Here is a 13,811-nt window from a genome sequence, read left to right on the forward strand (position 1 = left end):
GAGCTCTTCCCCCGGTGCCTGCAGGAGGAGCAGGCGGCCTTGGCGAGCTCCCAGCACAGGGCTCACGGGAGCGGGCTCGGCGTCTCCCCTTGCCCCCGCTTGCCCGAGCTGCTCCGTGCCCGGGCACTTGCGGAGACGATTCAGAGCAGGGCTCAGCCCAGGGGCACCTGGGGGAACGGAGAGCTCTTCATTAAAATAATTACTTTAACGTCCAGGGGTAGAGGACAGCAGAGGCGGAGGGGAGTGGAACTCCCCTCGGTAAGCGCCGGCTGCTGAGCCCCTGCCCCGGGGGGGACCTGGCAGCTGTGCCGGCACTCACCCGGCATGGAAAGCGCCACGTCCGTCTCCGCAGCCTGCACAAAGCCTCTGCCGCAGCCCCCGTGACGAGGCTGGGAATATCTCAGACTCTGAGCACCAAGAGCTGCGTGGTGGGGGCACCACCGGCAGGCTCGTGCCCCCCCCCGTGCCCCCAGCCAGCAGCGCTGGAGGCTCTGCCCGCTGCCGGTGCCTTCTGCACCCCAACCCTTCTGCTGGCACCGGAGGGGAGGCGGGGTGCACGGCGGCTCCTAGCATAAGGAGGCTCCTGCCAGGGAAAGCTCATGTGCTTTACCACTGCTGAGAAGCTTCTGTGTTCCTGAAATACCATCTTCCCCTGGGCGACTTCACATGCAAGTCTTGGGACTTGCCAGAGCATTAAACTGACATGTAGGTCAGGGTAAGGAATAGCTCAACGCCTCCAGGAAAAAGGGTTTTCCTTTCATATCCCACTGCCTCCTCTGCAGCTAGATACCCAGCCCAGGAAGCAGCACTTAACATGGGTGACCATTTCAAGCCCAGCGTGAAGCAGTGTGTGGGGGTGGAAATAGGATTAAAAAAATTTCTGGGACCTGGTCTGGAGATAAGCTACCGTTTCTGGAGGCTCTTCATGGTCCCCAGAGCAGGACATCTGCAGCAAAAAGCACTTGCACAATTTAAAGTACCAGGGGAGCCTGGCTGGACATGGACAGACCTCCTGGACATCAGAAGCGTACCACTGGTGCTCAAAGGCAGGGCACCGGCGTGCGTCTGGCGACCGTCAGGCTGCCCCGCAGCTCGACACCACCCGCACGGCCAATATTGGCCCCGTGGGGGGCGGTGGGACCCTTCCCGGCAGTGGGACCCTTCCCAGCAGTGGGACCCTTCCCGGCGGTGGGACCCTTCCCGGCGGTGGGACCCTTCCCGGCGGTGGGGCCCTTCCCGGCAGTGGGACCCTTCCCGGCGGTGGGACCCTTCCCGGCGGTGGGACCCTTCCCGGCGGTGGGACCCTTCCCGCAGCAGGCGTGCAACGACCGCTGTGAGCACCAACAGGGGGCTTGGATGAAGCCAAACGCCTCCACTGCTTGTTTCATGGCCCAAAGCCTGCGTGCGCTGCACCTGAGCAGCACAGGGTGCAAAAACACACCTGGGGGCTGGGAAGCTGAATTCTCCCAGGTCGGGGTCACACCTCGGCACTGCCCCGCTGTTATCCTAACACCACCGCACGCTTCCCGCTGTAGAAATGGGGGACGGCGAGGCAGAAGTTTGCCTGATGAAGTGTCCCCGTGGCTGCGCAGCAGGAGCTGGGCATGATAGATCATAGGAATAAAACCAAGAGAAGGGTGACACAAGCAATCGGCAGAGCCCGGCTGTAAATCTCGGTTCTGATGGGCTCGAGATGAGCTGGCTGGGTTACAGGAGGGGGTGAGCAGCGAGGGAAGAGCCTGATAACAAGCGCTGCGAGCAGCGCCTCATCCCGCGTCCCGGCTGATGCAGAGGCCTTGCTGTCAGGGAGACAAAGTGGAAGCGCTCAAGTGCATCATTGATTTTTAATAAAAGCAGGTAACACTCTGGAAACCCAGCACTTAGCCCCACTTTCTCTTCCCTGCTTGCCTAGCCTCCCCCCGGCCCCAGCTCCAGGCACGAACAGCAGTGCCCGAGGGCCGAGGGCCCAGCACAGCCCCTGTCCCCCCCCAGGGCTGCTGCCCGCTGCTTCCCCTCTGCTGGGCCCTGCTGGGATCGGGGATCGCCGACCAGCCACGGTCCCGGCCTCCTCCCTGCGCCCACCCCTCGTCGGGGGCAGCGCCAGGGGGAGGCAGGGCTCGTGGGCGCTGGAGCAGGAGCCCCACGCGTCTCCATCACCTCCCTGCTGCTACTGCTGCGGACACGGGGCTGCCAGCAGGACCCTGTGCTTAAACGCTGCCGCTGCGCTGGGCTGAGCCCCACACGAGGTTACGTGGTGGCTCTGGGGCCGGCAGCGGGGACGGGGTGGATGGGATGGACGGGATGGGGCGCGCCCGGGGGCGAGGAGCAGCGGTGATGCCGGCTGGCCCCCCGCGCCCGCAGGGAAGCTCGGCATCCAGCAGTGCGTGCGCACCTCTCCCCCGGCGTGTCACGATGATTGAGTGCAGGATGCAGGCACCGTAATGGTTTCATCAACTTAGCTACTTTTTATGAGAAATTTGTTCCAATGCCTTCACTTTTCCAGGCTGCTGTCACTTTAACAGATGCCAGGCCAGAAAGAATAATAATCCTGGCGGGGAAACTTTGAACCACAGCGAGCGGCTTCCCAGGGAGGAGGGCAGGAGGTGGGAGAGAGCTGATTTTTGCGGGAGCTCACAACTCAGAACTGCCCCAGCCTGAACCTGGCGGTGTCGGGAGACGCTCTCGTGCCCTCTTCTTCCTCCCTGGTGAGGAGCACCCGTGTGCAGCCACGCTGCAGCACTCATCGGACACGTGGCTTCGGACAACCCGGCCCCGTCCATCCTGCCTCGCTGCCTGCTGGACCAGTCCTCCGCCCCAGTAAGGGCTGTGCCCCCTCCCCACCCGGCACAACCCCCGGCCCTATTTCTGTCCCTGACGCCTCTCGCCCCCCTCCCAGCCCCGGGCTCCCCCCACACAGCTCTGCCGAAGCGCTCCGTCCCACTTGGCAAAGCACCTGACCTCCGCTCCCCACTCCCACGCTCCGCTCGAGCGCTCAATTATGCCCCAGAGCACCCTGTCACTTGCTCCTTCCACCCACAACTTCGCCAATTAACTCCAGCGCTCGTCTGCTGCCTTCCTGCCTGCACCCGCCGGGGAACAGCCGCCTGCAGCCCGCGCCAGCCGGGGCTCTCCAGGCGCGCACACGGGGAGGCCTGAGCCTGTCCTCGGCAGCAAGAAACCACGTTTTGGGTCAGACGCAGCCACGGGGTCTCCCCTGCAGGTGCCCCTGGTGCTGTGCCAGAAGCGGTGCCCGGGCCGCTGGCGCAGCACCGGCAGCCCCAGGGCCGAAGGATGGCCGAGCAGCGCCGCAGCCGTGGCGCACGCCGCAGCCCGGGGATGGCCCAGCCAGCCCGAGAGCTTCCCCTTCCCGCACGGAGAGAGGCTTTTACAGAGACGGCGAGATAAAGCGAGTGCAAATGGTGACTAAGCAGCCTGCAGGCTACCCTGCTAATTAGCTACAGCTCAGATTTACCGCTTGCACTGTGAAACTGCATGCAGGGCTGAGACGAGCCTCACGAGGGCAGGTACTGCGTCCCCCTGCATGCCCCTGCCCTGTGCAGCACCAAAGCAAGGGCAGGATGAACGCAACGCAGGCTCCATCCGGGAGCATTTGCTCAGCCCCGCGTCCCGGCAGCGTGCAGACCGCGGGCAGGCAGCGGTGTGGGTTAAGATCCGCAGGACGTGCATGATGCCAGGTCAGTGTTCACCTCGCTGGGCTGGCACCTTCCACCACGAGTGGATTGCCCGTCTTTCTCCCCCCCCATCTCCCCGCTTCAAAACTCCCCACTCGCTGCCTCTCCCCACATTTCCCCGTCCCTGCTTCCTTCCAAGCTCTCCTCCTCCTTTCCACACCGCAGAGCTGCTCTCACCGCACGCCGGGAGCCCCAACACCGGTGTGCTCCTGCTGCCAGCTCCTGCCGCATCCACCTGCCCGCTGCCGCCTTTCCGCTGAGGCCACGCCAGGCCAGGGACCCCCGACACCCTTGGCACCACCGCTAACAGCCCATAAATTGCTGCTGTGCTGGCAGACGCGGAGCAGCCAGGGCCGGGCACGCTGCCTCGCTCAGCCCCGCGCGCTGCTCCTGGCTGAGCAGAGCAGTTGCAAGGCTGTTCTCCTGCATTTCTTCACTGTGGCATTTAGAGGGTTTTTTTTTTTTTTTTCCTTCCCTTTGGGAAATGAAAAACTGGGAAGCTTCATCCATCTAACAGAGGGGGCCAGAGATCATCTCCCCAGCAGGCCAAGCCAAACGTTTGGCACTCGGAAACACCCGGCAGCCTCGTGCGCGGCGCCGCCGGCTCCAGCCCCACAAGGACAGGCAGAATCCGGCCCCGCCGCCCCAGCTGGGCTCCCTCCAGCCTCCCCAGCCTCCCTCTGCTGCAAGCTGCCAACGATCGCAGGTTGGCTCTGCAATAGTTGTCCCTTCTGCTGCACATCTACATCTGCCTGTGGAACAAGCAGCCCAGCATCACGTCTCCTGGAAGGACGGGAGCCACATCTGCCCACCAAAATAGTTAGGGAGGTGAGTGCAAATATGAGAACAAGAGCAGCCAAATAATCGGAGCCAGGCAGAACAAAGACACAGATGTGGCGGAAGGGTAAAAGCCATAAATTAGCGTGCCCCCACGTCCCGCTGCCAGATTCACCCTGCCACTGCTCAGCAAGGTCAGGCACAACCACGCTGCCCATTAACCGAGCGCTGCTGCGGCTCCCCGTGGCTTTCCTGCTCCCTTCGGGCAGGGGTAGCAGCACTGCGTGCTCTGGGCACAGAGACCGTGCACTGGCTCCCCGAACCGAGACTCTGTGCACGGGATTTTGCAACAGCTGGGGCAAAAAAGCAGGCAGAGGCAGTGGGGCAGGCAGGAGAGGCACCCGGGGCAGCTTCCTCGGGCATGGCGAAGCACCGGGAGCTGATGTGGGGATTCCCGAGGCTGCGAGTGCCAGACCTGCCCCAGTGCTGCCTGCTCCTGCGAGGAGCTGCTTCTTTGATATGAGTCATTGCTGGAAGACGAATTCTATTTAAAGGACGTTATTCGTAGAAAATTGAGTTTTAATAACAGGGCATCAAACGAGGAGAAAATACCAAACTTCCAAGCGGAGCTAAGTTTCCTTATGTTAATTTATACAGCACATTCACTGCTCGGAGGAATGAAAGTCACTCGGAGAGCTCCTCTCCCTCACAAAAAGGCGCAGGAAGCCCCCGGCTGCTCTCTGCTCCTGACACACGTGGGAGCATCCCCGGCCCCAGCAGCTGCTGCAGCGGCCACTCCGGCCACGGCCACGGCCACACGAGGAGCTGGCTCTGGGCGCGCGCCCCCCGCGCCGGCACCGTGCTCCCCGGAGCCTTCAGGCTGAGTTTAGCCTGCTGGTGGGAGGGCGGTTAGAGACAGCACTGAGCTTGCTTTAAAAATAGATCAAACCCTCTGCTACGGAGCCATTTTATTAGAGCAGCACAAGCTGTTTGGCTGGTGACACCTATGCGAACACTTGGGGAAGTTTTCCTTTATGAATTTGAGAAGCAACCGAGGGGAATGAACGGCGAGGCAGCAAAACAGACCTGATTTCCAAAGGAGAAGAAGAGGGGAGAGGAACACGTACCAGCACACTGAGTTTAATGGGGAGAGAAGTGGCCCCAGGCTTCCCTGTGCTGCAGCAGAGCAGTGGCCAAGCCTCACCTGCTCGGTCCGGCTGCTTCTGGGCTTTTTGGGGACTTCCTAACCCCCTGGTGCGGTGTGGCAGCCGCTGCTCAAGGACACTGCCGCGTCCCAAACCTGACACGAGCACGTGCAACAGGAGCAAGTCAAATCCCACAGCTCTGACCTCGCACCGACGCCCTGCAGCCTGCACAGTTGCTGGATGTGACCGCGGGAGCCCCGGGCTCCTCGGGGCCTCGCCTGCTCCTGCTCGCCGTGCACTGGCCCTGCCAGGCAGATGCAGCAGGAAAAGCGCCTCGAGATCACAGCTGACAGAGCTTGCCAGCCTGGCCCCGAGACAATTCATCACCTGATTTATTTCCCTGCCCTCAGCCTCTTCTCCTCCCCTCCCAGCACGCAGCTCTGCCTCCAAGGGGGGGAAATTACTGGGCCAGATTCCAGCTCTGCCAGAATTTAAAAAGTAATCAGTAACGGGGGTCACCTTTCCCTGGGTGAGGCTCCCGCTGCCATGAATACTGGATGCGGATGCAGAAAAAAAGCGTGCCGGCTGCAGCCTGGCGCAGTGCTTGGGAGGGTGATCGGAGGCTCCTCGGTGCCCCACGGGGCACGGCCAGGAGAGCGGCCAGCCCATGGGGACAGCGGCCAGCCCATGGGGACAGCGGCCAGCCCATGGGGACAGCAGCCTGGCCATGGGGACAGCGGCCAGCCCATGGGGACAGCAGCCTGGCCATGGGGAGAGCCGTGGGCTGCGTGGGCAGGGAGCTCCGGGAGCAGAGCCTGGGCCCTGGGGCAAGGTGGGTGCTGGAAGACGGGCGGTGGGGAGGCTCCAGCAGGGGAGGACACCCCAGCTACCCGGCGTTACGTCTGTACAGCTGTCCTGTAAAGCAGCGGGTACCGCCGCACCTCAGGGCAGACTGATGCTGCCACCAGACCAGTGCCCGGAGCCTCCCCAAAGGCAACCAAAGGGGCTGAGGGTCCCCAGGGTCTGGCGAGGCTGAGGGCTTCAGCTCCTTCTGCAGAGGCTGTCCCCAGCTGGGCATTTCGGGCAGAAAGCCCACGACGTTGACCTGGAGGACGCTCAGCATTCCCGAGCCGGAGCAGCCCAGCGAGTGCCAGACCCCAAGGGACACAAGCAGAGTGCTGGGGGTGGGCGCTGTGCCCCCCACATGGTGTGGGAGCCCCCTGCCCGGCCACCTCGGGGGCTCTGGGACCCCCATGGGGGCAGCTCCTGCTCCAGGCTCCTGGCACAGCCCGTGCCGGGGGGCCGCAGGCCGGGCTGGTGCTGCCGCAGGGGGTGGCTGCGGGCACAGCAGAGGGGCCGGGGCCAGGGCTGGGCCGTGCAGGATGTATTTCAACACAGCTCCGCGGCACGCAGCATTCAGCCGAGGCTCCCAGTATTCCCCTTTTGTGCATGCTACAATTGACTCATGTTTTTAAAAGGAAAATTGGTGGGGGGGGAGGGAAAAAAAAATACAGAAATGCCTCCGAATCAAACCTCAGAGAAAGCGTGGGAGCTCTCCGGAGAGGAGGAAAGCACTTTCTATATAATTCACCTTTTGTCATTTAATCACCACCCCTCTTGCTGCCAGCAGCCGCTGTATTGCTGGGTAATGGCCGTGCGCTGGGAAATCCACCTTGCAGCGCCTGGGGAGCGCGGCGGTGCCTGTGAAGGTCTCCCTCCCCAAACACCGAGCTGCAGCCGAAAACTTCCATCCCCTGGCCCAGTTTGCCAAGGAGACAAGATTATTTCCTCTCCTCTGAAGCAGCTTACAAAGCAGCTGGCAAAACGCCAGAGTCTTTTTAGAGAAATGTTAATGATGCCCAGGGAAGAGCTAATCATGTGTCATGGAAACAACTTTGTGCCAGTCAAAGTGCTACAAGACCAAGCCTGGTGACACGGTGGCCGCAGAGCGGGGCCAGGACCGGGCTCCTCTCCGCGGTGTAGCCGCAGGTCAGCTGCTGATGTCCTGCCATAGCCCCCGCACGTGGGGTCGGCTCCACAGACACTCGGTGACGCTGGCACGTCCCCCTTGAGCCCACCAGCGTGAGAGCAACCGGCACTGCTGCACACCCGCACGGGAACCTCGGCATCACCAGCACCGCGAGCGCCGCAGGCACTGGGCAGGTGGCACAGCCCCACGGGGGGATGCTCCTCGTGCAGCCCGGGGGGCCAGTGACCACCACCTCCCATAGCGAACAACACGCACAGCATGGTGCTGCACAAAGCGCGCAGGGGCAGGGTGACCAGCAGGGTCACGGGAAGCACTGGGACGTGCTCCTCGTGGGAGAGAGGCCGAGGAAGGGCAACGGGGAACAGCGCCCAGCACAGGGTAGTGGGGAGCAGGCGTCAGCAGTGCCCTGCGGGGAGCCGTCCCCGTCCCTGTCCCCATCCCTGTCCCCGCAGGGTGCCCAGCCCTGCGCATGGGTGCTGCCGTGGCCAAGCTGCCCGGGGCTGTCCCATCACAGGCAAAATGCAAGGGAAAAAAAATCAGATTTCTGTTTTCCTTGGGGCAAAGGGCTAAATGTTTCACCACACCCGGCAGCAGCGGAGCTACAGGGAGATGAGACGACCCAACCTCTCACGCAGCCGCAGCAGTGTGGGATCCCTCCCGGCGCCCTTCGGCTCAGGAAGCGGCGCTGGGCGGGCAGGGCACTGCCCCGGGGCCTGGACCCGGCACGTGCCCCGTGGCCTTCCAAGCTGACCGGTCCTCTAGGAATTCACAGACTCTTTCACTTACTGCGGGACCTCCGTCACAGTCTCGCTGCTGGCGTCTTGCATTCAGCACCTGCGCGTGCGTTAGCGGGGTGCCTCCGAGCCCACCCAAGGAAGCCTCCCCTGGACGAGTAAACAGGGCTCTGGAGGGGCCACCTCCCCCGGCATGGTCTGTTCTGCCTGCCCCTGCAACTCGATCGGCGCTTGGAGGGGAAACAGAAATGACACGGTAACATTTTGCAAACCGCATCTCTGAGACTTTCAGCGTTTTGCATCCATTTGTCTTTTAGTCTCTCCCCTGATGGGTAGCATGACTTCCAGCAGCAATCTTTTCATACCTTTACTGTAGTTTGCAACTTACAATAAAGGGCATCGTCTACACGTTTCTGGCAGCCTGACATTTCCAGTGATGATGTGGGGCTTCCACAGACAGTCCTCCTACCACACCAAGGGCCTGGCATGAGCCCAGTGCAGGAGGAACGGCTGCAGAAAACAACCTTGGCTCAAATGGTCGTGTGTTGCTTCAGCCCAACTAACACAATAGTAAACAAAAATATATCTGTAAGCTAGGGCTAGCTCCAGGAGTAAAGACAAGAGGACCTTAGGGGCCACCGTCTCCAGCTGGAAGGACAGCAGAGTTTTATTTAATGCAGGAGGAGTAAATAAAGTCCTCAGCAAGAAGAAGAAAGCTCGTGGAGAACAGACCCAGAACTAAGCGGATAAATAACCAAGCCAACAGGATCTGAGCCACAGGGGGAGAGCCTGCGAGGAACGGGGGGAGGAAATATCAGCAGAGAAAACCTTGTGTGTGAGAAAGCACAGGGACAGAGAAAGAATTACCAAGGAGGCTGAAGGAGACGCTGCAGCGAAATAGTGAAAGGTTCATTAGGTATGTAAATAAAAAGATAATACAGAAAAAAAGTGAGGCTGCTACACAGCATGGATGAGTAGAGATAAAACCAACCTAGGTGTTGCCTGAAAACTGACTGAACAATTAGCTTCAGCTTTCAGAAGGGATGGTGATTAACACGCTTTCATCTGCAGGCTGCTTTACAGCACGAAGGAACAGAAATGAAAACCACAGTCTCCAAAGCAGGAGCAAAACTCAAAGTGTCCAAGGAGTTTAAATCAGAGGAAGGAGGAAATCTCCATCCCAGAAGCCCGAGAGATCCGGCCCAACTCACAGCCCCACCACGGCTTTCCGGCAGGCAGTCGGGTGGCAATGGGCGGCGGAACTGGAAGCAGCGGTGGGGCGGCAAGGGGAAAGGAGCACGGGGAAGGCAAAGAGCACACAGACCTCTGAGACCTCAACAACACGTAGAGCAGAAGCTGAGAGAACAACAAGGGGGAAATAAATGAAAAGCAGATTTAACGTCGCCTTACCAAAGGCAGGTGATGCCAGAGCAAGCTGGTACCTTCCTTCAGACAAGGGACCGCGAGCGGCCGGGCCGTGGGGCCCGCGGGGACACCGGCGGCACCGAGCGCCCGGCTGAGGGTGGCTGGAGGCGATTCCAGAGCAGGAGGAGGGGGCTCAGCCCGGGGGCGCCGGCAGACCTCGAGGACCGGAGCGACTGAAGAGCACAAAGTTCAAAATGCTGTACATAAGGACTACGCAAGAATTTCTGCTCTAACCTGGAAAAACACACAGAGAAACATCTAGGTATATTACTCAGTTACAAGCTGACTATGAGTCACCATCTCCTGCATCTGCGAAAAAAGCAAGTGTGTTTCTAGGTTGCTTGGGAAAGATATTTCCAGGAGAAAGCAGGCAGCGCTCACACCACTGCGCGATGCCCTGCTGGGGCCCGAGCCACGCCACGGGGCGACCGCAAAGACGGGGCCAGATGGACGGGGAGCGGGGAAGGGGCCGGGAGCAGCCCCCGGGGAGCGGCCAGACGGCGCCGTCCTGCTGAGCCCCGCCGGAGCACGGCCGCGCTCACCGCCAGCGCGCTGGGAGCAGGCACCGGGCGGGCGCGGGGCTGCGGGAGCTCGACCACCATGCCGGCACAAGTACCGACGGGCGCAGACGGCTGCGGGAACACGCAGGTGGGGAAGCAGAAGGTTTCTGTGCAGGGAGAGGGAGCACTGGGACAGGTACTGACCCTGCTGGGAGCACTGGGACCGTCCCCTGCAACTGGAGCGCTTGGTGGGATCGTGGCCGGGGCAGCAGGGGCCAGGCTCACGCTCTGCTCCTCTTCCCTAAAAATGGCTTTTAACCGATCTAAAATGGTGCTCAGGCATTTCAACGCTTCTGTTGCTGGAGATGACACGCGATGGCCCCCAGGGGAGCAGCTCGGCCCTTTCCCTCCCACGGCAGTGACCTGCCATGCCCGTGCTACAGCAGCAGGGCTGCTGCTTTCCCCCAGGCAAGGTCTTCTGGGCCTCCTGTCACCATCCCTGTCTCTTGAGACTGCTCGATGTTTCGGAGAGAGGCCGAACAAACCCCAGGGCCGAGCACAAGCTAGCAGCAGGAGCAGCGCCAAGGTGTGAGCCAGGCACCCCTCAGCTGCTGCGGGCACGGAGGACAGCGCACGGGAGCTGCATCAGGCGGCCCAGCACCAAGCTGGGCACCAACACGAGCATTGCTGCGAGGTCCTGCTCCTTCCTGCGCTGGGGCACAGGACCCCTCCACTGGTCCCCGCTCTGCACAGGGTCCAGAGCCTGAGGAGCCTTCCCAGAGAGCAGCAGCACCGGCGGAGCTCCTCCCGTCCTCCCATCCGCCAGCGACGCCGCAGCAGAGCCCCTCGAAATCCCTGGGCCACGCTCTCCTGCTGTGTCCTGTCCAGATTGCTTCCCTAACTCTGTGCAGAAATCCAGGCTGCTAATCAGATGGAAAGTCTCCATCCCATAATAAACAGAATGAACTATTTATAAACCTGAAAACGTCTTTATTATTATTATTATTTTCCCCTAGAAAAAAAAAATAAGAATCTCGTACAATACTGTTAAATACACCCCACCAAGGACTCGCAGGTCTGCAGCGCTGGTACCGCTTCCCCAGGCAGTGCCCAGTGGAACAGATGGCAGTGTGGGCGTTAGGTACCAGCCTCCTGGCAATCTGAACATCTGTTACCGTTAGAAAATGCTAATTGCCATCAATCAGGACAGCACCTACCCACATTTACATGCAAGCACAAAAAAATTACGTCTAAATTTCTCTGAGTACAACACTTGCTGCATGTTAAGTAACCGGAGCTGCTCAGATGCTGCACCCGGGCTGGCACCAGCGGCTGCGGGCGATGGCCACATCCGAGCGCCTGTCCCCAGCCCAGCAGCACCCAAGAGCGAGGGCAGGGGTCCCGAGGGCCGGGCGCTTCCTCCCACCCCGCCAAGTGAGCCGAGGGCTCCCCAAGCACAGACCGCTGTGAGCACGGCCACCGAGGCTCCATGGGCAGCTCTCCTGGGACACGGCCCCTTGGGGAGGACGACTCCTGCCCCCTGCGCAGGTGCCGCAGAGCTCAGCGTCCTTCTGAGCACTGCTCCCTGCTCGCCCAGCCACGCGGCAATGCAGCAGGCACGTGCTGACGTGACGGCTCGCTCTGCCCTGGGGACCTCAGACACCTCTCAGAGGCAGGGTCCCTGCCAGCAGCACACCGCCCCATCACCTCGTGCCGGAGGTCGGCTTCCCCAAAGCGCCGCTGCCGTGCTGCGTGGGGTGGCACCAGCACGTCTCCCACCACCAGGGCTCGCTGGCCCCGTGCGGGAGTGCAAGACCTTCGGGCAGGGGCGCAGCCCACGAAGGGCTCTGCGCTCAGCCCGGCACCCTCGTGCCCGAGGCGAGCAATGTCCCAGGCAGCTTCAGGCCCCACAGCCCAGGCCGCTGCCTCTGCAGTCTGATTGCTGCACGCCTCCTGCCAGTCCTCTTCAGCTCCCCTCTGCAGTTTCCCATGACTCCGAGTCTGAAGCTGCCTACCCGGAGCCGCCAGCCCCACGCAGCCCTTGGGAGCAGGGGCAGCTGCCCCCCAGCTCGCATCGCTCCGCACGTAACCCCGCGGTGAACCATCCAGGTCCACCTGAGACTTGCTTCAGCCCCGCCGCTCCTCGTGGTCCATGCTACAGGAACATGAGATACTCTGCATCCCCAGAGAGCTCAGGAACAGACAAGAATAAAAATAGCTCCAATGCGGTTTATCAGATTTCGTTCCAGGCGCGGAGATGCCCACACTGTCACAACGCCGCAGGCAGGCTCCTCCCAACAGCCCTGGGCAGCTGCCTGGGAAGCGCTGCCCAGCTCCCGCGCGTGGCCGCCTGCAGGCTCCGAAAGAGCCCTCGGGGCTGGACCGGGGGCATCGGAGCTCGGAGCCACCCGCAGGCACCGGGCGCTGACAGAAGGAGGCAATCCCAGGGCCCGAGAAAGAGAGGCACAAATTTGGATCACAAACTTGGAAACAAAGTTGAAACAGAAGCACAAGAACAAGCGAATGGAGTGGGGCGATCCCTGCGTCACAGCCCCCCGGGGATGCGCTGAATTTTCTCCTAGAATTAGAATTCCTGATCTTACCTGCAGGACACGTTGTATTGCACAAAGCACCTGCCATGGCTAAGCCACGGGGCTTCCCTGAACCAAATCCCGCAGCTGCGGAGGCCCCTGTTGGGGCTTTTGGAGCAAGCACAGGCTTTTCGCTAAGAAGAGAGGTGAGAGGGAGGGGGGAGATCCCGCTGCGAGGCGAAGGAAACGCAGACGGGGGCTGTAGGAGCTGTCAGGAAGTGTCAGGCCAGCCCCACCAGACGCAGCACCGCGCTCCTCGCGCAGCCGAGGGAGCAGGGGTCGCGGGACACGTTTGCTTTCCTTACAGCCACGACGCCGTGCTGGGCCTTGGCTCCATCCCTGGTTCACCCCACATCCCTCCCCAGCTCTGGCTTCCTGACAAGCTCCCACTGGCGCGAGCAGGTTGCAACACCGCTGCTCGCTTCCCGTGGCTCCGACCATTACTCAGCATCCGAGGGAACCACTCCGAGCTCCAAGGTCACTCAAAAACACCATCTGTCCAAGCACCGCTCGCCTCACCCCAGAGACAGCGGGAGAGGAATTATTCCAACAACCAAAGGCCACCTCCCTCCCCTTCTCGCCAGCTCCGTGCCCTCACCTCATGGTGCTCGCCCAGCCCCAGATGCAGCGAGGCAGGGGGCACAGCACCCCCAGCCCAGGACCCCTGCCCCTGCGAGGCCACAGCCAGGACCCTGGGCCAGCAGCACCTGCCTGGGGCAGCCTCCCTGGGCTCACAGCCACCAGCATGGAAGGAAGCAGAGAGGCAGCACCCAAAGCCTCCAGGAGCGGAGATGGGAAAACCTCCCTGAGCGCCCGGCCGTGGGGCAGGGGGCTTGGCACACAGGAGCGGCAGGAGGCCACTGCTATAAATATGAATGCTCCAGGCAGGCAAACACCAGCAAGGTTGCCAAGATAAAATACATTTACCCAAGCCAACAATCTGGCTGCAGATCGCTG

The 13,811-nt window shown here is 61.5% G+C and overlaps 1 protein-coding gene across 15 annotated transcripts in view; it reads right to left on the reverse strand.

Annotated features, from left to right (window-relative positions):
* RBFOX3 (RNA binding fox-1 homolog 3) overlaps positions 1 to 13,811 on the reverse strand; it is a 176,006-nt gene that overhangs the window by 79,681 nt on the left and 82,514 nt on the right. For 4 of the 15 annotated variants that reach the window (XM_080560965.1, XM_080560966.1, XM_080560957.1 and 1 more), the window contains one exon: positions 9,749 to 9,997. The exons of the other annotated variants lie outside the window; for them this stretch is intronic. The gene's annotated coding sequence lies outside the window, so the exon portion shown is untranslated. Of the gene's footprint in view, positions 1 to 9,748; positions 9,998 to 13,811 lie in introns of those variants that run through there. 15 annotated transcript variants of the gene reach the window in all.

This window comes from Anser brachyrhynchus (assembly GCF_964034855.1).
Source record: "Anser brachyrhynchus genome assembly, chromosome: 18".
NCBI classification, from domain to species: domain Eukaryota; kingdom Metazoa; phylum Chordata; class Aves; order Anseriformes; family Anatidae; genus Anser; species Anser brachyrhynchus.